At 41.1% G+C, this 26,082-nt stretch overlaps 1 protein-coding gene and 1 pseudogene across 11 annotated transcripts in view; one reads left to right on the top strand and one right to left on the bottom strand.

Moving 5' to 3' along the window:
- The window catches only part of TRPM3 (transient receptor potential cation channel subfamily M member 3), a gene marked incomplete at its 3' end in the record, with an annotated part of 782,399 nt that overhangs the window by 20,561 nt on the left and 735,756 nt on the right, over positions 1-26,082 (top strand). The gene's annotated exons all lie outside the window — the stretch shown is intronic.
- LOC309847185 (proline-rich protein 3-like) lies at positions 9,602-13,580 on the bottom strand (annotated as a pseudogene). The gene is made up of 4 exons: positions 13,480-13,580; positions 10,769-10,952; positions 10,308-10,582; positions 9,602-9,880 (listed from the first exon to the last, which is right to left on the bottom strand). The product of its transcript is annotated as a proline-rich protein 3-like (transcript).

Genomic DNA, 26,082 nt, shown 5'->3' with positions numbered 1-26,082 from the left:
CGACTAAGAGGGTTGAATAACAAGAAAAACGACACTTAACATTCTCCTGTCCTCCGCAGTTCAGATTCGTGGTGTATTTGCTGAGAGCCGTTTCATTGCAGGAACCAAAGCTAGATCGGAGTGGGCTGAGGAGTGAGGTGAAGCGGTGGAGATGGCGTGTGTACTTGGTGTTCTGAGAAGTTGAATGTACCAGGGCAGAAAAATGGGCTGGACCCCTGGGGGGCGTATGCGGTCACGGTGCTTCCTTTTTTTTTTTTTATTAATTTTTTATTTTTTATGAACATATATTTTTATCCCCAGGGGTACAGGTCTGTGAATCACCAGGTTTACACACTTCACAGCACTCACCCAAGCACATACCCTCCCCAATGTCCATAATCCCACCCCCTTCTCCCAAACCCCCTCCCCCCAGCAACCCTCTGTTTTGTGAGATTAAGAGTCACTTATGGTTTGTCTCCCTCCCAATCCCATCTTGTTTCATTGATTCTTCTCGTACCCACTTAAGCCCCCATGTTGCATCACCACATCCTCATATCAGGGAGATCATATGATAGTTGTCTTTCTCTGCTTGACTTATTTCGCTAAGCATGATACGCTCTAGTTCCATCCATGTTGTCGCAAATGGCAAGATTTCATTTCTTTTGATGGCTGCATAGTATTCCATTGTGTATATATACCACATCTTCTTGATCCATTCATCTGTTGATGGACATCTAGGTTCTTTCCATAGTTTGGCTATTGTGGACATTGCTGCTATAAACATTCGGGTGCACGTGCCCCTTTGGATCATTACGTTTGTATCTTTAGGGTAAATACCCAATAGTGCAATTGCTGGGTCATAGGGCATTTCTATTTTCAACATTTTGAGGAACCTCCATGTTGTTTTCCAGAGTGGCTGCACCAGCTTGCATTCCCACCAACAGTGTAGGAGGGTTCCCCTTTCTCCGCATCCTCGCCAGCATCTGTCATTTCCTGACTTGTTGATTTTAGCCATTCTGACTGGTGTGAGGTGATATCGCATTGTGGTTTTGATTTGTATTTCCCTGATGCTGAGTGATATGGAGCACTTTTTCATGTGTCTGTTGGCCATCTGGATGTCTTCTTTGCAGAAATGTCTGCTCATGTCCTCTGCCCATTTCTTGATTGGATTATTTGTTCTCTGGGTGTTGAGTTTGCTAATTTCTTTATAGATTCTGGACACTAGTCCTTTATCTGATATGTCGTTTGCAAATATCTTCTCCCATTCTGTCAGTTGTCTTTTGATTTTGTTAACTGTTTCCTTTGCTGTGCAAAAGCTTGTGATCTTGATGAAATCCCAATAGTTTATTTTTTCCCTTGCTTCCCTTGCCTTTTGAGTTGTTCCTAGGAAGATGTTGCTGAAGCTGAGGTCGAAGAGGTTGCTGCCTGTGTTCTCCTCAAGGATTTTGATGGATTCCTTTCGCACATTGAGGTCCTTCATCCATTTTGAGTCTATTTTTGTGTGTGGTGTAAGGAAATGGTCCAATTTCATTTTTCTGCATGTGGCTGTCCAATTTTCCCAGCACCATTTATTGAAGAGGCTGTCTTTTTTCCATTGGACATTCTTTCCTGCTTTGTCGAAGATTAGTTGACTATAGAGTTGACGTCTATTTCTGGGCTCTCTATTCTGTTCCATTGATCTATGTGTCTGTTTTTGTGCCAGTACCATGCTGTCTTGATGATGACAGCTTTGTAATAGAGCTTGAAGTCCGGAATTGTGATGCCACCAACGTTGGCTTTCTTTTTCAATATCCCTTTGGCTATTCGAGGTCTTTTATGGTTCCATATAAATTTTAGCATTATTTGTTCCATTTCTTTGAAAAAGATGGATGGTACTTTGATAGGGATTGCATTAAATGTGTAGATTGCTTTAGGTAGCATAGACATTTTCATAATATTTATTCTTCCAATCCAGGAGCATGGAACATTTTTCCATTTCTTTATGTCTTCCTCAATTTCTTTCATGAGTACTTTATAGTTTTCTGAGTATAGATTCTGTGTCTCTTTGGTTAGGTTTATTCCTAGGTATCTTATGGTTTTGGATGCAATTGTAAATGGGATTGACTCCTTAATTTCTCTTTCTTCTGTCTTGCTGTTGGTGTAGAGAAATGCAACTGATTTCTGTGCATTGATTTTATATCCTGACACTTTACTCAATTCCTGTACAAGTTCTAGCAGTTTTGGAGTGGAGTCTTTTGGGTTTTCCACATATAGTATCATATCATCTGTGAAGAGTGATAATTTGACTTCTTCTTTGCCGATTTGGATGTCTTTAACTTCCTTTTGTTGTCTGATTGCTGAGGCTAGGACCTCTAGTACTATGTTGAATAGCAGTGGTGATAATGGACATCCCTGCCGTGTTCCTGACCTTAGCGGAAAAGCTTTCAGTTTTTCTCCATTGAGAATGATATTTGCGGTGGGTTTTTCATAGATGGCTTTGATGATATTGAGGTATGTGCCCTCTATCCCTACACTTTGAAGAGTTTTGATCAGGAAGGGATGCTGTACTTTGTCAAATGCTTTTTCAGCATCTATTGAGAGTATCATATGGTTCTTGTTCTTTCTTTTATTGATGTGTTGTATCACATTGACTGATTTGCGGATGTTGAACCAACCTTGTAGCCCTGGAATAAATCCTACTTGGTCGTGGTGAATAATCCTTTTAATGTACTGTTGAATCCTATTGGCTAGTATTTTGTTGAGTATTTTCGCATTTGTGTTCATCAAGGATATCGGTCTATAGCTCTCTTTTTTGGTGGGATCCTTGTCTGGTTTTGGGATCAAGGTGATGCTGGCCTCATAAAGTGAGTTTGGAAGTTTTCCTTCCATTTCTATTTTTTGGAACAGTTTCAGGAGAATAGGAATTAGTTCTCCTTTAAATGTTTGGTAGAATTCCCCTGGGAAGCCGTCTGGCCCTGGGCTTTTGTTTGTTTGGAGATTTTTAATGACTGTTTCAATCTCCTTACTGGTTATGGGTCTGTTCAGGCTTTCTATTTCTTCCTGGTTCAGTTGTGGTAGTTTATATGTTTCTAGGAATGCATCCATTTCTTCCAGATTGTCAAATTTATTGCCGTAGAGTTGCTCATAGTATGTTCTTATAATAGTTTGTATTTCTTTGGTGTTAGTTGTGATCTCTCCTCTTTCATTCATGATTTTATTTATTTGGGTCCTTTCTCTTTTCTTTTTGATAAGTCAGGCCAGGGGTTTATCAATTTTATTAATTCTTTCAAAGAACCAGCTCCTAGTTTCGTTGATTTGTTCTATTGTTTTTTTGGTTTCTATTTCATTGATTTCTGCTCTGATCTTTATGATTTCTCTTCTCCTGCTGGGCTTAGGGTTTCTTTCTTGTTCTTTCTCTAGCTCCTTTAGGTGTAGGGTTAGGTTGTGTACCTGAGACCTTTCTTGTTTCTTGAGAAAGGCTTGTACTGCTATATATTTTCCTCTCAGGACTGCCTTTGTTGTGTCCCACAGATTTTGAACCGTTGTATTTTCATTATCATTTGTTTCCATGATTTTTTTCAATTCTTCTTTAATTTCCCGGTTGACCCATTCATTCTTTAGAAGGATGCTGTTTAGTCTCCATGTATTTGGGTTCCTTCCAAACTTCCTTTTGTGGTTGAGTTCTAGCTTTAGAGCATTGTGGTCTGAAAATATGCAGGGAATGATCCCAATCTTTTGATACCGGTTGAGTCCTGATTTAGGACCGAGGATGTGATCTATTCTGGAGAATGTTCCATGTGCACTAGAGAAGAATGTGTATTCTGTTGCTTTGGGATGAAATATTCTGAATATATCTGTGATGTCCATCTGGTCCAGTGTGTCGTTTAAGGCCTTTATTTCCTTGCTGATCTTTTGCTTGGATGATCTGTCCATTTTAGTGAGGGGAGTGTTAAAGTCCCCTACTATTATTGTATTATTGTTGATGTGTTTCTTTGATTTTGTTATTAATTGGTTTATATAGTTGGCTGCTCCCACGTTGGGGGCATAGATATTTAAAATTGTTAAATCTTCTTGTTGGACAGACCCTTTGAGTATGATATAGTGTCCTTCCTCATCTCTTATTATAGTCTTTGGCTTAAAATCTAATTGATCTGATATAAGGATTGCCACTCCTGCTTTCTTCTGATGTCCATTAGCATGGTAAATTCTTTTCCACCCCCTCATTTTAAATCTGGAGGTGTCTTCGGGCTTAAAATGAGTTTCTTGGAGGCAACATATAGATGGGTTTTGTTTTTTTATCCATTCTGATACCCTGTGTCTTTTGACAGGGGCATTTAGCCCATTAACATTCAGGGTAACTATTGAGAGATATGAATTTAGTGCCATTGTATTGCCTGTAAGGTGACTGTTACTGTATATGGTCTCTGTTTCTTTCTGATCTACCACTTGTAGGCTCTCTCTTTGCTTAGAGGACCCCTTTCAATATTTCCTGTAGAGCTGGTTTGGTGTTTGCAAATTCTTTCAGTTTTTGTTTGTCCTGGAAGCTTTTAATCTCTCCTTCTATTTTCAATGATAGCCTAGCTGGATATAGTATTCTTGGCTGCATGTTTTTCTCGTTTAGTGCTCTGAAAATATCATGCCAGCTCTTTCTGGCCTGCCAGGTCTCTGTGGATAAGTCAGCTGCCAATCTAATATTTTTACCATTGTATGTTACAGACTTCTTTTCCCGGGCTGCTTTCAGGATTTTTTCTTTGTCACTGAGACTTGTAAATTTTACTATTAGGTGACGGGGTGTGGGCCTATTCTTATTGATTTTGAGGTGCGTTCTCTGAACCTCCTGAATTTTGATGCTCCTTCCCTTTGGCATATTGGGGAAATTCTCCCCAATAATTTTCTCCAGTATACCTTCTACTCCCCTCTCTTTTTCTTCTTCTTCTGGAATCCCAATTATTCTAATGTTGTTTCGTCTTATGGTGTCACTTATCTCTCGAATTCTCCCCTCGTGGTCCAGTAGCTGTTTGTCCCTCTTTTGCTCAGCTTCTTTATTCTCTGTCATTTGGTCTTCTATATCACTAATTCTTTCTTCTGCCTCATTTATCCTAGCAGTGAGAGCCTCCATTTTTTATTGCACCTCATTAATAGCTTTTTTTATTTCAACTTGGTTAGATTTTAGTTCTTTTATTTCTCCAGAAAGGGCTTCTATGTCTCTCGAGAGGGTTTCTCTAATATCTTCTATGCCTTTTTCGAGCCCGGCTAGAACCTTGCGAATTGTCATTCTGAACTCTAGATCTGACATATTACCAATGTCTGTATTGATTAGGTCCCTAGCCTTCGGTACTGCCTCTTGTTCTTTTTTTTGTGTTGAATTTTTCCTTCTTGTCATTTTGTCCAGATAAGGGTATATGAAGGGGCAAGTAAAATACTAAAAGGTTGGCAACAACCCCAGGAAAATATGCTTTAACCAAATTAGAAGAGATCCAAAATCGTGAGCGGGGAGAAAGGGGATAAAAAGAGGTTCAAAAAGGAAGAACGAAAAAAAAAAGAAAAAAGAAAAAAAAAGAATTAAAAAAAAGAAAACACCTAAGAAAAATGTAAAAAAGAAAAAATATATATATTAGATAAACTAGTAAAAAATCGTTAAAAAAGAAAAAGGTAACAGTTAAAAAAAAATTTTTACCCGAAGGCGAGAAAAAAAACAACAAAAAATGAAAAAGAAAAAAATTAAATTAACTGCAAGACTAAAAATAATCACAGGGAAAAAGCCATGAGTTCCGTGCTTGGCTTTCTCCTCCTCTGGAATTCTGCTGCTCTCCTTGGTATTGAAACTGCACTCCTTGGTAGGTGAAGTTGGTCTCGGCTGGATTTCTTGTTGATCTTCTGGGGGAGGGGCCTGTTGTAGTGATTCTCAAGTGTTTTTGCCCCAGGCGGAATTACACCGCCCTTACCTGGGGCCAGGGTGAGTAATCCGCTCGGGTTTGCTTTCAGGAGCTTTTGTTCCCTGAGTGCTTTCCGTAGAGTTCCGGAGGACGGGAATACAAATGGCGGCCTCCTGGTCTCCGGCCCGGAGGAGCCGAGAGCCCAGGGCCACACTCCTCAGTGCGCCCTCAGAGAACAGCGCCCAGTTACTTCCGTCTGCCTGACCTCCGGCCGCGCTCCGAGCTCACCGAGCCTGCGACCAGTTCAAGGTCACCCCGAGCTGCGAGCTTACTGTCGGCTCAGTCTCTGCAGCCGGCTTTCCCGTTCCAATACCCGCAAGCTCTGCGACACTCAGACACCCCCAATCCTTCTGTGACCCTGCGGGACCTGAGGCCACGCTGACCCCGCGTGAGCTTTGCTCCGGTTTAGCCTCTGGAGCGATGTCCCTCAGTGGAACAGACTTTTAAAAGTCCTGATTTTGTGCGCCGTTGCTCCGCCGCTTGCCGGGAGCCGGCCCCTCACCCCGGGGTCTGTCTTCCTCTCGCTTTGGATTCACTTCTCCGCCGGTCCTACCTTTCAGAAAGTGGTTGTTTTTCTGTTTCCAGAATTGCTGTTCTTCTTCTCTTCGATCTGCCGATGGATTTTCAGGTGTTCGCAATCTTTAGATAAGCTCTCTAGCTGATCTCCGGCTAGCTGAAGCAGTCTCAGCCTGCTACTTCTCCGCCATCTTGACTCCTCCCCACGGTGCTTCCTTTTTGTCTTTGAAGACGAACAGTACCACAGCGTGTTTGTGCCCTGATGGGAATGATCCCATACAGGGAGGGGGGATGCTCATGGAGGAGGAGGGACACCTGTAAAACAGGGGATGGACTCCGAGGAGAGGTCGCCAGGGTAAACCTGTCACTGTCCATCACACTGGAAGTAACTGTGTCCTCCCTGCCTTATGGCACGGCTTATATTTGCATTATTTAACCGGTCTTGAATACTTCTTTTCTCGCCTTGCCTTACCCAAGGGGAGGAGAATGTAAAGTGCCATCTGTAGGAGTTTACTGCAGTTTTGTCAAGGAGGATAAAATGAGTTTGAACCCAGATCTTAAGACTTGGTAGATGGTTTGCCATAAGGTACAAAATGACTGTTCCTCGAAAAGGATAAAGATATCCTTGATAAGGATAAGGATAAGCAAATCACGACTGAGGGCTGCTGACGCGGAGTCGAAAACAGTGCAGAAGTCTCCTTTCACAGAACATTGTGTGTGGAACCATCTGTAAGCAACCATGTGACTTACCAAGTTGGTAGTCTCTAAGACCTCCTCAAGAGCTCGGGGGACTTCAGCTCTGGATGGGAGGTAACAAGCAGACCTGGGAAGTTGGAAAACTGTCCAGCTGTGCCCTGTGCGGTAGGGAGCAGTCAGGGTCTGGAAGGCCAGCCAGTCGGATTCCATTCAGCCCCTTCTGTCAGCTTGTCCCAGGTGAGTTGGAAACATGAGCAGATTTGGAGGAAAAGCAGATGAAGGAAGTAGGTTAGTTACGGGAAGGCGTGGTTGATACTTGAATAATTCTAGCCTTTTAAGAAAATTGCACTTTTATGGGTTATGAAATTGGGGGCCGAGGCTAAGTTTAGGAAGAAATAAACTGTCAGATCTAGCAGAGAAACATTGTAAAGTGGATTAGGTGAAACTGTGCCCTTTCTAGAACGTTAATATCCTGAATCATCCTTCTGGGTTTCTTCGGAGTGTGACGTTTCATAGCCCAACAAAGGTATATTGTATGTTGTCTTCTGTTTCTAGGAAAACAATGTTTTCTGTCTTTGGAATTTTAGTAAGGATCATAAATATTGAAAGAAAGCAAACTTAACCTAGTTTCGTGGTGCCAGGCCTTACTTTTGGGAACCTTTTCTGTAGAGAATGGTGACCCTAAGTCAAGAAAACCAAGGTATGGTTACTTGGAAAATGCCTGATTTCTTCATCGTTTAGGTGGAGGGTTTGCATCTCCTGGATTCTGGTCACATTTCCAGATAGTCTCAAAAGGACACCACTCCTAAGCAAAAGTGGCAAATTTGGATCAGTTCTTAAAGGGCACTTCATAAATAATGGCTATTTAAGGACTTTTTATTTTCCTGGCCATTCTGAATCTTTGCTCTGTAGGGCTAATGTTTTCAGAGTTACCTGTCAGAGTGAAACTGCTACAAACCCTGAGAAGTGAGTTTAATGTTCATGAAAGCAAGTTGCTCACAGGGAAACGGTGTCCTCCTGGGTCTCTGCGCGGTGAACAAGCCATGGCAGACTGAGACAAAAACGCTTGAAACTGAGCAGACGGAAGAACCGCTGTATGGGGCTCAGCACGGAATGCATCTGCGTTGACTGGACTGAGATTTCAACAGCAGGTTTTGCATTATCCATAGTCCCTCTTAAGGTGGTAATATTGCCTAGGGGAGCACTTTAGAGGTCCTCGTCTTACTGGGGATGTGTGGTGAGCTGAGAAAGGTTTGAAAATTCTTAAATCTCCAGTGAACACAAAGGTCTGTGAGTTGCTGTAATCAACAGTGTCTTGAAGGTTTCCAGATACTGGGAAGCAGCTATCTGTGTGTCTTAATTATCAGCTGAATAATTTCCCAAAGCTAACTGTTTCTAAGAAACCAAGCATAGCAGTGTGACATGAGTTCAGCCAAATGTGTCTCGTTTAGAGTCCCTTTTTAATTTCCGTGGTGATGGAAATGTTTTTGGCTCCTTTAGAAGTCTTCGGAGGAATGCTACTAGAAAAAGCTGACCGATCCCCTTGTCTGTGGAGAGTGAGGGGACAGTGATTTTCAAACTCTGGTGAAACCCTAGGTTTTCATAGACTGTATAGTGGGAATCCTTGGGAAACTGGGCCTGTGGACAAGGAGTCCAACCCTTTGTCACTTGGTTAGTAGTGAACAGAGCTTGAGGGATCTCGAAGGCAGAAGAGTCCCCTGGGTCAAGGGGTGGAAAACCGTTGTCCTCAGTAATGCATTGCCCATGACACAGCATGCTGTCAGTCACACAAGGCCTTGCTTGCCGTGTCTGCTTATAACTGTGTCGATGGTCTGTCTGTCCCATTGTCCTTCTGCACTGACGCTAGGGCTTTTCCTGTTTCCCCTTCGGTATGTTACAATAGTCCTGATTCCTTCATAAGTGGGTAGTTGTGTTATCCTAGCTCTGTGGTACTTGATCCATATATGACTCCCTTCAGAGTACATGCGACACATTTGCTCTAAACGTTCTACTGAAAGAAGGGAGGAGTTTATATAAGACGAACTTGGTAACAAGCAGGAGGCTCTTTTTTTCTTCTTCTTGGCATGTACAAGGGGACGCACAGTTTCCCAAAGCCCAGAGCAGCAGGGATCGCACTACTGACGCAGAAACTACAAAATCAAAAGGCAGGGAGAGAGGCCTTTCAGGGAGTAACTCTGCACCAGTCACCCATACTTGGCCCAGGTCAACCTGGGGAGTTTCACAGGGCACCTGGCTACTTTGTGGGTAGGGGCTGTCACATAGACAGAACTTACAACAAGCAGCTAGAAGAAGGAAACTGCTCCAGGGCTCTCAGGAATCGAGGGCAGTCCTGGGGCCTGGGTGGACGGATGTATCAGAAATGCACCGAAGAGGTTTCCTGTTCAGCAGTCGGTTGGTGAGCGGGGGAAAAGGGTCCAGGAGACAGTTGAAGGGAGCAAAGATGGGGTCCTAAAGGCAAGTCTCTGAAGGCTGGATCAGAAGAAATGCATGCTGTATCCTGGACCCCAGACTGGGGAGGTGGTGGGTGGGGGTGGGCGGAACAGCCCTACAGTAGCCATCACAGCCACAGGAAAGCGTATGGCCACTAGGTCAGAGGGCTCCTTCCAGCCTGGATGGGAAGGCACAGTCTCACAGAGGTCATTGATGCCTGGGTGGGAGAAGGCACGGAGATCCTCGTATCAGCAGTGGTCCTTTTTGGCAAAGTGTGAGCAGACAGGGCGGTTGGATTTGTTTTCCATAACTTGGGGGCCATCCTTGGGCAGCAGATATATATATATATTTTATTAACATATAATGTATTAATTGCCCCAGGGGTATAGGTCTGTGAATCATCAGTCTTACACAGTTCACAGCACTCACCATAGCACATACCCTCCCCAAAGTCCATCACCCAGCCACCCGATCCCTGCCCCCTCACCTCCCAGCAACCCTCAGTCTCCTGAGATGAAGAGCCTTTTATGGTTTGTCTCCCTCCTGATCCCATCTTGTTTCATTTTTTTCCCCTTCCTTCCCCCTTTCCACCCAACCCCCTTCCCCCCACCCTGCCCCTCAAATTCCTCATATCAGAGAGATCATATGATAATTATCTTTCTCTGCTTGACTCTTACCTTATTTCACTCAGCATAATACCCTCTAGTTCCATCATGGCATTGGAAATGGCTAGATTTTGGGCTTTTATTGATGGGGGAAGCAGGTATTTTTGATAAGAAACCAACTTTCGAGTCTTGGAGGATTTCTTTGCTCTTTGTGAAAGCCTCCCCTCGAAGGACCCCCATGGCCTGGTCCTGGAAAAGGAGGTTCGTTATTGGCCCCCCACCAACCACGGCCATATGGCCACCCCTGGACCTCCCTGAATGGGGCCTCTGCCCCAGGGAGGAGTGGGAGACTCAGCAGTGGTGGAACCGTTGGTCCCCTTGATCCTGGAGGACCTCCATGAAGAGTGTCTGCATCCATTTCTGTCCGGCTCCTTCCGCTCAGCCTGGCGTGGGCGAGGTTCACTGAGGCTGTCTGCAGCAGGAGTTCATTCATCTTCTTCATGGCTATGTAGTATCCCACTGCCTCCACACACTGAACCTTATGTATCCATTCTCCGGAGGGTGGGCATGTGGGTGGATTCCAGTTTGGGGCTGACTTGGGGTCACCAGGCTTTCCGCTGGCCATGGGGGAAGGGCCTAGAGGCTGGGTGGTCCGATGGGCCTCCCAGCCTCGTTTCCAGTCTCTTCCCACTCTGGTGCCAGGGGCTGCTGCTGATTCTCCATCTTTCCTTTCAGCATTGTGGTGGTGGCAATGGCCGCAGCGGGATTTGGAGGGCAGTAATAGGAAGCTCTTTGAAAGGGGAAAGTGGTCCATAGTGAATATGTTTGCAGCATTTTGTCCTCCGTGTTTTCCTTTGGTCTCCTTTCATCTCTCCTTTGCCTGTCCCCTCCCCACGGGGCTTTGCACCCACATCACCCACCCCGAGATGTCTCCGATCCCTACTCTTCTCCTCATGAAGAGTAATGGGAGTGAAAGAGAGCAGCTCATGTTTCGAAGATTTTCAATATGGAAACAATGAGCATTAAAACAAACTGGAGTAGAGCATTTTACATGTCAAATACATAACCAGTTGGTCTGTGATTGGTTGACTCACTAGTACCTTCATGATTGGATAGAGTAGTTTTGCATTTCATTGACTTGGTGAAGCTTTAATGTTCAGAATGTCAGAATTAGACCCAATTTTTGCATCTTAACTCTTGTCTAGGACCATTGTTGTCCTTAGGACTTACAGAACAGAAATCATCAAACTTTCATTACGGGAAGGACATAAGCCAAACTCTGTATATTGGAACTTCTTAATAGTATATTTTAATTTAACTTTTTAATTTAAAAAAATTAATAATTTTTAATTAAGTTTTTAATAGTAATTTTAATTTTTTGTTGGTAAATGGTAACATTTAATGTTATATATGTATATCTTATGTTTTTAATATATATCTTACATTTTTATGTTTTTTTAAAGTATATACTTTTTTTTATAGTTAATGGCATTAACTATATTCACATGATACCAGAACCTTTAGGGAAACATCTTATGTCCTATATTTCTTTTTCTTTTCTTTCTTTTTTTTTTTTTTTAAGATTTTATTTATTTATTTGACAGAGAGAGACACAGTGAGAGAGGGAACACAAGCAGGCTTCCCATTAAGCAGGGAACCCCATGCAGGACTTGATCCCAGGACACTGGGATCATGACTTGAGCCGAAGGCAGATGTTTAACAACTGAGCCACCCAGGCACCCATGTTCTGGATTTCTGGTTACAAATCTTTTGTGAATGTTTTCTCTTTTGCTTTTACTTATTTGTAACAATCTAAGCACATTCAGATTTGTAGCCAAAAGAAATTAACTGGCTTGATACCTTTTTTCCCCCTTCAGTTTGCTTAGAAATAAATTCTCTGAGAACTGAATTCCTCAGACCAAAAAGAAGCCAACCAGTTTGCAAACAAAAACACCACTAGAAAATATGATGTATTCTATATACCTTAACTTCTCAACCTTGAAACCTTGAACAGTCATTTGACTTCTGGGTCCTTGGGTGGGGAAATGCTCTTTAACAGAAGTCAGAACAAAGATCCACATCTTACTATCATTATGATTAAATCCTATCAAGAAGGCCTTTTGTTTATTAGTCCAGAAAGTTATTCTGGAAGAAAAATTGCCCTAGGAAGTAGAGGGTGTGTAAGGATGAACAAAACCTTTAAAGTAAAACCCAGCATTATCCATTTTATGAGTGTTTTTCAGTTCTATTTTCCTTAGGTTTGCATCTGTGTGTTTTCAAAGATTTCCTCTCTAAGTTAATATCCTTGCAATGAAATGTTAATATTTTCTAGGTGCCTTATGGCTTTTAAAGCACTTACGCACACAAATGGCATTGTTAGAGCCTTTCAGGGATCCCTTTCAATTGGGGAGTAGAGTCCATTCTCTGTGGACTTTGATAGGTTGAGAGCTTTCACTTTCATTAGTGGAGAGTGATTAGTTCCTGTCCACTCTGGACCTTTTTTCCTTTCCCTAACACATGAATACCCTAGATACGGTTGGCTCGGGTGGTCGTGAGGGTCCCGCCAACACCTGGTGGTTGGGGCAGGTGTGAGACCTAAAGCCTAGGCAGAGGCTCCCTTTTTTGGAAGGTGAGCGAACACGCTGGTGGCCACATGCCTTGCTCTCAACAGAAGCGAGTCTTGATGGGACTGTATCTGCTGAGAATCGCTGAGCTTCCAGCCTCCTCAGTCTAGAATTGCCTCGCTTCCTGTCTTTTCCATGATGGCATACCTCCTGGCAGCACTTTTTTTTTTTTTCCTTTTTTAAGATTTTGAGAGAGAGCAAGAGGGCATGAGCACACAAGTGCGGGGGAGGGGCAGAAGGAGAAGAGAATCCCAAGGGGACTCCCAGCTGAGCACAGAGCCAGCTAAATCCCGGGACTCTGGGATCATGACCTGACCCTAAGGCAAATGCTTAACTGACAGAGCCACCCAGGTGCCCCCAGTACTTGGTTCTTGTAGGTTCTTTATATACTAACTTAGATGAGGACACTGAGGTCTTGGGATTATATGACAGTACTTTGGAATATCAACAGATACGTGGTCACCATTTGAGTGCTCATGGGACAGGCTCTGTGTAAGACTGAAGGTACATATCTTCCAACAAAAGTTATAGTCCCTGCTCCCCAAGAGCTTGGAACAGGGACCTCACAAAGGAAGATCTATAAATGGCCAAATGCTCAATGCCAATGCTCAATGTTTGGGAAATATAAATCCAGACCACAAAGAGGTACAGATACACACCAGATGGAGGGGCTAAAATTAAGATTGACAGTACCCGGAGTCGTCAGGGAGGTAGAGCAATTGAAACTCCCATATGTTGTGAGGACATAAACCAGTATAGACACTACTGAACACTTTGGAAAACAGCTTGGCCATTTTGCATAAAATTAAACACTTAGAGTATATCCGTGATACTCCCCCATGAAAATTTATCTCCACCCAAGCCCATGCTATGAATATTCATAGAAAAGATTAGTTGTAAGAGCCCCACTGGCCAAATGTTCATTAATAGGTGAATGGATGAACAAAGTGGAGTGTATCCACATAACGGAATGTGCAGCAGTGGAAGGATGAAGGGATATGTACAGCCATATAGTGAGGCCGTAGAGATGTTGAATGAAAAAAATCAGATACAAGAGGATACATTGTATGTTTCCATGTGTATGAAAATACAGGCAAAACCAGTTTAGAGTGACAGATCAGTGATTACCTAGGACTGGGGGTGAATGTTCCATGATCTGGGAAAAGGACAAAATAAAGCCTCTGGACATAAGAAATACCGTATATCCTAGGGTGGTAGTTTCACAGGTGTATAATCGTATTAAAACTCCTTGAAACACTTAAATGGGGTGCAGTTTATTGTATTGTACTTCAGTATCATTGACAAAAGTAAAGGTGGACACTGTCCTTAAAAGACTTTTTTAAAAAAGATTTTATTTATTTATTTGACAGAGAGAGAGAGTGATCACAAGTAGGCAGAGAGTCAGGCAGACGCTGAGCACAGAGCCCAATGTGGGGCTCTATCCCAGGACCCTGAGATCGTGACCTGAGCTGAAGGCAGAGGCTTAACCCACTGAGCCACCCAGGTGCCCCCCCTCCTTTTTAAATTAGAGAATGTGTGAGCAGAAGGGGCGGAGGGAGAGAGAATCTTAAGGAGAGTCTGCTGAGCACGGAGCCCCACATGGGGCTTGATCCCATGACCCTGAGATCATGGCTTGCGTCTAAAGCAAGAAGAGTTGGTTGCTTAACCAACTGCACCACCACACTGCCCCCAAAAAGACCTTATGTAAAGGTGTATTTGAAATATTTAAATTATCATGGAAATACCATAAGGCACTTAATAATTACATTTTTAAAGAGTCTAGTTCTTTGAGAGCCATAGAAATGATTATCTATCAAAAATGATCTAGGATGGGGAAATTATCCAAGGAAACAAAGTATATATTTTACTGATGATAAACGATAAGATAAACCCTTATATTTAATTAGCTTGTGCTATTTGGGGAAAAAATGTTAAAATAAAAAAAAATATATCATCATAGATGGTAAGAAATTACCAACCAACCTAAACTGATTTATCAAATTTAAAAATTTTTATTCCCAGGTGCTACTATTGTTATTCAGGTATAATTGTTATATTAGTTTTAGGTGTATAATGTAGTGATTTGACAGCTCTGTTCTTAAGTCAGTGCTCATCACTGTAAGTATATTCTTAATCCCCATCACCTATTTCACCCATTCCCTCCCGACTCCTCTCCCCTTTGGTAACTAGTAGTTTGTCATCTGTATTTGAGTCTTTTTTTTTTTTTAATTTTAATCTTTTGCTTCTTAAATTCCATTTCTGAGTAAAATCATACAGTACTTGGCTTCCTCTGACTTGCTTCATGTTATTACTCTCTAGATCCATAGATGTTATTGCAGACGGTAAGATTAAATGATCATGATTTTCAAATCTTTGTCCATATTTATATCTCTTAAAACTTTTTTTTTAAAAACCACATTACTGTGTTTAACTTCTCTTATAATACCTCTTCTAAGGTATATTGACTTACATTGGTCTAAATTATTCATTGATATTGAAATCTCAGATAATTCTTTGATTCTTTAGGTAAAATGCATAGGTCCTTTTTTTTTTCCTTTGTGAAATAAAAGCCAATAAAAAATTCATTTATTGGGAAGGGCAGTTCTCAGCCTTCTGTCAACTAATGGAAAGTAATACCTTAACAAAAGTCCTTGGGATATTATAACAGGGTTATTAAAAAATGTGTTTCTGCCAAGGCCTCAAGCAATAGAAATGCAATATTTTTCTACCATCCATTCATTTAATGCAATTTCAGAGTGAGTTGTTTGGAAACGATCTTCCCAGTTTCTTCAGATTTTCACTTTTCTAATGCTTTTTAATTTTTAGTGTTTATGAAAATCCTTGCACCCTAAATAGAGGCTGTTAGAGATGAAGACCTCTGTCTCTCAGCCTTTGGTGGGGAGTACAGGAAACTCTCAGTAAGGCGGCAACAGAGGGGAAGTGAAGCCCAAAATTTCTAAGCTGGAATCCATTTCTTTCTTTTTTTTTTTTTTAAACTGAATCTTGATCAAATTATAGTAGTTCTTTTTTTTTTTTTAAAGATTTTATTTATTTATTTGACAGAGAGAGATCACAAGTAGGCAGAGAGGCAGGCGGAGAGAGAGAGGAGGAAGCAGGCTCCCCCCTGAGCAGAGAGCCCGATGCGGGACTCGATCCCAGGACCCTGAGATCATGACCTGAGCCGAAGGCAGCGGCTTAACCCACTGAGCCACCCAGGCGCCCCATGGAATCCATTTCAATATTAAGAGTTTAATGGCCCCACAAGCAGCTGAGGTTTGCGACTGCTTAAAGTCTGTTTGCCCACCCCTGCCTTTTATGAGCCTGTGGGCTGTGGTTGGGAGGGGGAGGGCGTGTGCGTGAGCATCCCAAGTGGGCTCCACACGCAGCGCCATTTTCTCCCGTCATGACTGAAGCCACAATCAGGAGTTGGAGGCTTAACTGACTGAACCACCCAGGCTCCCCCTTTGCAATTTTTGAAAATAGCTTTGAAACTTACTTGAGAGTCTCCCCTTTAAAGCGTATGTCAGTATCACCCTTCTATTCATAATTTATGAAAAATAGACAGTAAGGCTGTATTGACACAATCATGGGCATTTCAGTTACCTGTGGCTAACGACCATAAACTTGATAGTTCAAGATGACAGATATTTTTTCTTCCACAGTTGCGGAGGTTGTCAGAAACTTGAAATTAGTATTACTCGTTGAAATTAAGGGGCCGCAAGACCACACTCCCAGCAGAGGCTTGAGAGGAGGAGGAGGGTCTGTTCTCGTATCTTGGAGCTTGTGGTGGTTCGAGGCATTCCTTGGCTCATAGCCATGCTAATTTCTGCTCCCGTGGTCCTGTGGCCTTCTCTTCTGTGTGTCTGATTGGCTTCTGTCTCTCTTCTGTGGTCCCTGATTTCATTTAGGACCCACCCAGATAACCCGGGATAACCTTCCCATCTCAAGACCCTTAACTCCATCATCTCTACAGAAACCCTTTTTCTGAACAAAAGAATCATTACAGGTTCCAGAAATGAATTAGGACCTCCTATATTTGGGTGCCATTATGCAGGCTGCTACAAAGATCTTAAAAAAAAAAACCAAAAACAAAAACAAAAAAACTTGCTATTCTAATTACATTGCTCTTTTCCCTGTCACTTCAAAGCACATATGGTCTTTCCTACACATCGTATAGTTTAAGTATATTTATTTACCCAAACAGACAAAATATTTCTGTTGTCTAAGATACTGTCATTGTCACTCATGATCAGAAGAAGAATCTTTGTTTTCTCTGCTTCATGAGTCAGTGTTTTGTCTCTAGCATGATAGTAAAGACTTAGAGCCCAAGACCTGTGTGCATATTATGGCACGTATCCTACAGCTGAGAATTGCCCTGACAATACCAACTGAAAATTTTCAGTTCTGTTGTGAACCACTATATCTGTTGAATATTACATCTTAGACTTAGAAAGTGTGATTGCCACATACAGCTCATCAGGCAGAGTGGGCCTTCTAAAAGTATTGGTTCAGAAAATAAGAGCATCTTAATTTTTTTTAAGCTTGTCCGGTATATCCCCCTTCTGTTTTCCTTTTGAAAGGAAGTTAAAAGGTAATCAATGAAGAAGCTGTTCAGAGAGTGGGGATATCAAGTCTCTTTCACAACAGCCTATTAGGATGATGAACAGATTCTTGTAATAATACATTGATGGAGGGAAAAAAACCCCATCCTATTAAAATTTCATTTCCATGCTCTTACTTAAATGCTGGTGTCTGACCTCAAATGGTATCATCATTTTTTAATCTCCCTGTCTTTTAGCTTTGTAGACTGCAGAACATGTGGCCTTGCGGAGAGGTTGGAGCGACCCATCATGAAGATATAACAGTTGAATACAATGGGACAAATGAAGCCAAACCTTTTAATTGCATTATGTTAAAACAACAACAACAACAACAACAACAAAACTATGTTTCAGTTGAGCCTTGTGAATATTACAAAGCAGAGGGTTCTTCTGCTTTTAATTCAAGTTAACATGCGGTATTGCATTAGCTCCGGTGTATAATATAGTAATTTAGCAGTTCCATACGTTCTCCTGCTCATCACGACAAGTGCACTCCTTAATTTCCATCACACAGAGGGTTATTCTTAGAAGCCGTTTTTAGAGACGTGTCTACACACGGATATGAAGCACAAAAGTATGTGAAAGGTGAGCAGTTTGTATATGTGCCAGGGAGGAGGTGAGAATGCACCATAAGCACTATTCGTCTACTGAACGAATACAGAGGGATTAGGATACTGATGAGCTTTTTAAGGGTTTATTTTGGGGGGGGGGCGGGTGGCTGACCACATGCATACAGGTCATGACTACTCATTTTATGACCTTGAGAAAGTTATCTATAGTATTATCTAATATCTAGTATGTTATCTATAAAGTCAGTTATTATCTCAAAAGTTGAGGCTTAAATTAGATAAATTGTACAAAACCCTGAGGACTGGTCCATATTCACTGTTCAGTAATCTGGGTTACTGATTTTTCAGGTTCTGAACTAGCTGTAAAACCATTTATGGAGAAAATCACCTGCGTGATGGAATTAAGGCTGCCACTGCACACCCCACTGATCAAAATTACTCCATAGTCCATACTCCATGCACACGCTCGACCGGTTTTTCTCCTTCAGTGGGGATCAGAACTTTTTGAAAATCCCACACTGGCCCTTGAGTCCCCTATATCAAACCTAATCATCTCTCTAAACCCGCATCCCTGTGCGGGTTCTAGACCATCTGAGTTTGGACATCATGTGGTCAGAGTTCAATCCTTGATCCCTCCAGCAAGATCATCATCTATTTTCCAAGAGAACTCAGTAGCCCAAAGGAAAGTCCCCTAAGCCAATGGAAACTACTTGTTCTAGTTCATCAAGGCAGTGACAGATGATCTGATTTTAACAAAGATGGGAAAACAACCCCTTTGGGTTGCGTTGATTTGAGGGTCCTCTAAATCTCTAAGGACACTTTGGCCCTATTGATCTTCCCCTAGCTCCTACTCCATGGACAGAATGTCCATTTTCTCTAATATATATTAATTTGTGTGTATATATTGTGTATATATATGTGTATATATGTGTATATACACATATATATACACACACAATTTTGTGTGTATATACGTGTATATATATACATATATACATATATACACAATATATATACATATATACATGTATATACACACAAAATATATATAAAGGACCCACAATATATATGCATATATACATATATACATATATACACATATATACACACAAAATATATATAAAGGACCTTTGTGTTACATTTTTCTCTTGATAAACTGCTGTAAATGGCTTCCTTATTGAGGAAGGCAAGCCTTGGCTCAATACTAAGATTGATGAAGTTTAAGTGAAAGTTCAGATGGCTTCTTCCCTTGAAGATCTCCCCTTGCCAGTATTTCTCACTGTCCTCTTATTTCTTGAGGAAAATCTTGGCCAACTTTTCATGTTTATTTCTCTTTTCTATAGAAGTATCTCTAAGACTACATGATTTTCCTTTTTACATTGCTCTGCATCCATTTCTTGATTCATTTACCCAAAAGATATGAAGCATTCCCTGTATCCCAGGCATTGTCCTAGGCACTAGGGATACTAATAAACAAAATACAGGCCGGAGATTCTCATGTAGGGAGCTATTTACCAATTTTTTACTGTCTTCACAAATAAAGGCTTCCATCAGTGACTATAAGGTTATCTCTTTCTCATTCTTACTTATTACTTTGTACTTACTTATTACTTTTAATGTTCTTGTACTTAGATGTGAAGCAATGAAGAATAGGTACCTAGATGTTTTCTTAGCTTTTGGCGTCCTTTAAAATATGTTTTCATCTTGACTATGTATTAGTTGTCATCTGCCAACTATTTATAACTGTTCTTTGAAGTAGCCCTGGTACAGGAAATAAAGACAGGTTTTTTTTTTTTTTTTTTTTTAGCACTGCAAAGAAGAACCATTAGGAAGAGAAGAAATCTACAAAATGGCATTTTTGTTATAAAGCAATTACAATTAGGTTTCAGTATGTAAGCAAACTTTCTAACAGAACTTGAATTTATGATTGTTAGAGTGGTTTACTTTTGTCTTCTGTTCCTGATGGTAAAAGACCCCTATTGATTCATACAACATTGACAAAAAACAAAACAAAACAAAACTGGGGCACCTGGGTGGCTCAGTGGGTTGAGCGGCTGCCTTTGGCTCAGGTCATGATCCTGGGGTCCTGGGATTGAGTCCCTCATCGAGGTCCTGGCTCAGCGGGGAGCCTGCTTCTCTCTCTGCCTGCCATTCTGCCTGTTTGTGCTCTCTCTCTCTCTGACAAATAAATAAAATCTTTAAAAAAAAAATCTATGTATGTGGCTTTAGTTTTCAGGATAAGATCTTCTTTACATGTAAAAGAAAACCCAATTATCCAATTATCTCTTTGTATTGAAATACCTTTGGGAATTAGAAGAATGTGGCAGCTAGTTTGTATCTTTCCCTAATCTAAACCTGGTGTCTAATGATCACTTCTGCCTTGTTCTAAATTCCTAGAACTTAGCATAAGAGAAAAGATTCTGTTTCTTTTTGACATTTGTATATCCCATTGGGCACAGGACAGGGCCATACAGGTATTAGATAAGAAGTGCTAAATTCTGCTAACCTCAGAATGAAGTTGTTTTTAAATGCTGGAAGAACGTGCGAAGGCAGTCAGACAAGGAATAATTATAACTTCATTTATGGTACACAAATATTTATTGGTAATTAGTATCAAGCAAGATATATACAAGGTGTTGAAGATGTGAGGTCAAATGAGAGTGAATCCCTGCTTTAGAGAGAAACACAGCTTAGGTGTGACACAGGGATATTGATAACAGTACAAAGTAGGACACCCAAATGGAGCTCTGTGGGAAGGACCGCAGGAACTGGAGGGGTCCATGGACAGATTCTGCCTGCGTAAGTTAGAGGAGGGACTTAAAGTACAGGAGATATTCCTTCTAGTTCTAGAGTGTCCTAGGTGTCAAGCAAGTCTAGGATCGATGAGCCTCGTTTGTGGGGAATTGGCAGAAATTGAGGCAGGGAAGTTGGATGGAAGCCAGGGAGGGATGGTGCTTCTGGGTTGTGAAGTCCAGACCGAATGCTCCATGCAGTGGGGAGGACTTAAGAGGACTAGGGTTCTCCTAGGATTCCATCCACTAGTTCTGAGAATGGGCTAGAAGAGAGAAAAATATTTGAGGAAACAGCAGCAGTCAGAAGGTTAGAGCACCAGTCCAGTCAAGAGATGACCAGGGTCTACCTGACCTAAGGCACGAGGAGGAGAGCTGGAGGATTGTGTCAGGGAGATGTGAAAGAAATTAGGGAATAATTAAATTGTGGGGAAAGGGAGAGATGAGTAAGAGAAAAATACCTGGAATAACTTCAAATCCGAAAAAGATTCCTGTGTGATGTTGTTAAGTAGAAATGAATCTGAGTAAGGCTGATACTTGCTACATCCACTTCCTAATGAAAATCGATTAATGCAACAATTACAAAACACCTGTTTATTTCTCTTATGTGTTGGATACTGCTTTCTCCTTAAAAATTCAATGATAATAACAAGCTTTATTGAGCTGCTCTGTGTTAGGAACTTAGATGTTTTAATCATCCTCTGTCACCTTGGGATGTGTGTATTAGAGCCCTTTTTTATGGATCATAACCAAGACTCCGGGTAACTAGTATCTTGTGTACCTTCCTGAACTTGTAAGAGGTTTCATTAGTAGGACAAAATTAGATTTTTAATTCTAAAGCGCTGCTCTTTTCGCTGGCTTGCTCAGCCTCCGTATGTTAGAATTTCATATACCTATGTTTCAGGATTTTGAAAGGGGAAATATTGCTGATTGGAGCTTAAGAAGCATCAACTTGTTGGCCTGTTCTAAATTCCTTGTAGGAGGCATTGACTCGTTGACCTGTTCTAAGTTCCTTGAAGTCTTCTATTCATGTTAGAAAATCCTCATGTTCTTTCTAGTGTGGTGGCCTGTGGGGTTCTGTAGGTTCTAGCTGCTTTTTTTGTTTTTGAACATGGTTGAGACACAATGTTACATTAGTTTCAGGTGTGCAACATAGTGATTTGGTTTCTGCATTATGCTGTGTTCCCTGCAAGTGTGGCTGCCATCTGTCACCATACAATGCTATTATAATACCATTGACTATACTCCTTATGCTGTGCCTTTGATTCCCGTGACTTATTCCATAACTGGAAGCCTGTATCTCCCACTCCCCTTCACCCGTTTGCCCAGTCTCCCACTCCCTCCCATCTGGCAACCATCAGTTCTCTGTATTTATAGATCTGATCCTGCCTTTTGTTCTTCTTCTTCTTCTTTTTGTTTTTTTTAAAGATTTCACTTGAGAGTGGAATCATGGTATTTGTCTTAAGTCTGACTTATTTCACTGAGCATAGAACCCTCTCTGTGCATCCACGTTTTTACAAATGGCAAGATCCCATCCTTTTTTGTGGCTGAATAATATTCCATTGTAGATGTACTACCTCTTATATATATGCTATTGATGGACACTTAGGTTGCTTCCATATCTTAGCTATTGCAAATAATGCTGCAATAAATGAAGAGGGTGCATATCTTTTCAAGTCTGGGTTTTCATTTTCTTGGGGTAACTACCCAATGGTGGAATTACTAGATCATATGGTATTTCTATTTTTATTTTTTTTATAATAGAACTTTGGTTGGTTTTCTTTTTTTAATAAAGATTTATTTTGATCTATTTATTTATTATTTGTTTTGATTTATTTGACACAGAGAGTGCGATCACAAGGAGGGGGAGCAGTAGAGGGAGAGAGAGAAGCAGTCTCCCTGCTGAACAGGGAGCCGGATGTGGGGCTTGATGTCAGGACTGGGGTTCATGATCTGAGCTGAAGGCAGACACTCAGGATTGAGCCATCCAGGTGCCCCTGATATTTCTATTTTTAATGGGACAGTGGCTGCACCAACTTGTATTGCCACCAACAGAGTAGGAGGGGTCATTTTTTTCTACATCCTTCAGGAACTTCTTGTTTCTTTCTGATTTTAGTTATTCTAACAGGTGTAAGGTGATATTGTGGTTTTGACTTTATTTTCCTGATTAGCAAGGTTGAACATCTTTTCATGTGACTATTGGCATTTGTCTTTGGAAAGGTGCCTGTTCAGGTCCTCCGCATATTTTTACATTGAACTGATATTTTTTTGGTGTGGAGTTATAGATCTTTAAATATTGTGGATATTAACCTCTTCTCAGCTTATTTGCAAATATCTTTTTCTGTTCAGTAGCTTATCTTTTAAAACTTTTAAACTGATGAAGTCCCAATAGTTCATTTTTGCTTTTGTTACCTTTGCCTTAGGAGACATATGTAGAATGATGTTGGTATACCATATGTTAAAAACTACTCCCTTGTGCTATCTTCTAGGATTTTTATGGTTTCAGGTCTCACATTAGGGTCTCTGATCCATTTTGAGCGTGTTTTTGTGTATAGTGTTGAAAGGTGATCCACTTTTATTCTTTTCCATGTAGCTGTCTGGTTTTCACAGCACTGTTTATTGCAAAGATGGTGTCTTCCAAGTTATATTTTCTTGTCTCTTTTGTCATAGACCAGTTGTCCATGTAAGTGTGGGTTTATATCTAGGGTCTCTATTCTGTTCTATTGATCTATGTGTCTGTTTTTGTGCCAGTACCGTACTGTTTGGATTACTACAGCTGTGTTAAGATGGCTTTGCCTTTTCGGGGCCTTTGTGGTTCCACACAAATTACAGTATTCTAGTTTTGTGAAAATTCTCTTGGTATTTAGAAAGAGATTGCACTGAATCTGTAGATTGCTTTGGTTAGTATGGACCTTCCAACAATATTCTTTCAATCCACGAGCAGGGAATATCTTTGCATTTGTTTGTATCCTCAATGTTTTCAATATTTTACTTCTCTGAGTACAGGTCTTGCACCTCTTGAGTTTATTCCTAGGTATTTTATTGTTTTTGGTGCAGTTGTAAATGCTTGTCTTCAATTAATTTCATTAGTATGAAGAAATGCTACCAATTCCTGTGAATATTGTATTCTGCACCTTTACTGAATTCATTACTAGTCATTATTGGTAGAATCTTTAGGGGTTTCTTTGTGTAGTATCCCTGTCACCTGCAAATAGTGACCATTTAGGCTTCTTCACCAGTATGGATGCCTTTTGGACCTACCTCTTTCGATATTATGTCCCAAAGACTTAGTGGTGATAACTACTTTTTATTTGCTTTATGAATGGAGTAGAGCACAAGAGTCACACTGCCTGGGTGTGATCCCCTCCCCTGTCACTCACTAGCTGTGTGATGTCGCTATGATTCTGTGCATCTGCTGACTCAACAAATGAAGGTCCATCTTCCATCACGTGACTGTTACAGAGAGTAACTGAGCTCCTGGATGGGAAAGCTTGTAGTACCTGGCATATAGCAAATGTTAAAAATGACAGACATTATAGACATGTATTTTTCAACTACCTAATAAGCACGAGGTGCTTTCTGATCAAGTCCATGGTTATCCCTTTAGCCATAATCTTACTCCCCAGACACACTCCATGCTCTAGCCCCTCTAAGCCAAACACAGTTTCTAGAAATAAGCATTATTTTTGTTACTTTGCCATCTTTGCACATGCTTCCTTACTTGGGATGGCCAAACTCTATCTCCAAACCCTTTGTTTCCCCTTTCTCTAGAACATGAGTTGGCAAAGTTATTTGCAAAGGTCCCAGTAGTAACTTTCTTAGGCTTTGAGGTCCATATTGTACCTAGCACATCCGCCATTGTACTGTAAAAGCAGTCAAAGAACATGATTAAAGGAGTACTGTGCCTGTGCTCTAACAAAGCTTTTTATATATATATATATATATATATATATATATATATATAACTGTTGAGCTGGATTTGACCTGCAGGCATTTAGTTTGCCAACCTCTTTTCTAGAAAATTCCCTCAAAGCTCCTAGTCTGAAGTGGAAGGTGGGTGCCCTTCTCCATGAACCTTTAGCTATTTACTACCTGAAACTAAGCCCTCTCTGCACCTGGGAAATTCTCTTCGCACATGCCTGCTCGCTCTCTCTCTCTCTCTCTCCCTCCCCCCTCCCCCCTCCCTCCTACCCATTAGATTGAGAACTTTGAGAGCATGGGTTGCATTTTCAACTTTTTATACCCTTTCCAAGGGTAGAGAAGGCTTATAAATTTTGAGTGAATGGATGAGTTCATCAACATGCACTAGCTTTGTGTTCAATATATATATATATATATATATATATATATATATATATATATATATATATATATCCACACACACCACATAAGTGAAATAAGTCAATCAGAGAAAAACAATTATCATATGATCTCTCTGGTATGAGGAATTTGAGAGGTAGGGCGGGGGGTGGGGGTTGTGGGGGTAGGGAGGGAAAAAATGAAACAAGATGGGATTGGGGAGGAAGACAAAGTATAAGAGGCTCCTAATCTCAGGAAACAAACTGGGGGTTGCTGGGGGGCTTGGGGGGCAGAATAGGGTGGCTGGGTTATGGACATGGAGGAGGGTATGTGCTATGGTGAATGCTGTGGATGTGTAAGACTGATGATTCCCAGACCTGTACCCTTGAAGCAAATAATGCTTTATATATTAATTTAAAAAAATATAACCAGTAGGGTGATCATGTGGAAAGGATATATGGTATATAGAGAGTTTTGCACATGAGGCACTCAATAAATAAAAATCATTTCTTAAAAAAGAAAAAGGTTTAAATGAGTGAGAGTAGTGGTGGGTTCAAATTGAGGCCAAAGCAAGGTGGGTCATTGTTAGGAAAGGCGTGGTGCGTCTGCCTCAGATAACACAAAATAGGCATAAAATGCCTTTATGTTTGCTTTAAAATAACTATTTTCCCTACAAAACAGAAGCCATTGAAATCAAACAAATAAAAACTGTTCTTTTGTTTCTTAGAAATGGAATGATTCAGTTAAGTAGATTTTCATAATTTTTTTAAAAAGATTTATTTATTTGACAGAGAGAAATCACAAGTAGACAGAGAGGCAGCCAGAGAGAGAGAGAGAGAGGGAAGCAAGCTCCCTGCTGAGCAGAGAGCCCGATGCGGGACTTGATCCCAGGACCCTGAGATCATGACCTGAGCCGAAGGCAGCGGCTTAACCCACTGAGCCACCCAGGCACCCCAGTTAAGTAGATTTTCAATGTAAACTTTAAATTTAGGGATATAGGGAAAGATAATTGGGACGGGGATGTTGATTGTAGACTTT

This window comes from Mustela nivalis (assembly GCF_964662115.1).
Source record: "Mustela nivalis genome assembly, chromosome: 13".
In the NCBI taxonomy this organism is placed as follows: Eukaryota; Metazoa; Chordata; class Mammalia; order Carnivora; family Mustelidae; genus Mustela; species Mustela nivalis.
The sequence above is the reverse complement of the archived record's forward strand: the minus strand, read 5'-3'. Positions and strand labels throughout refer to the sequence as shown.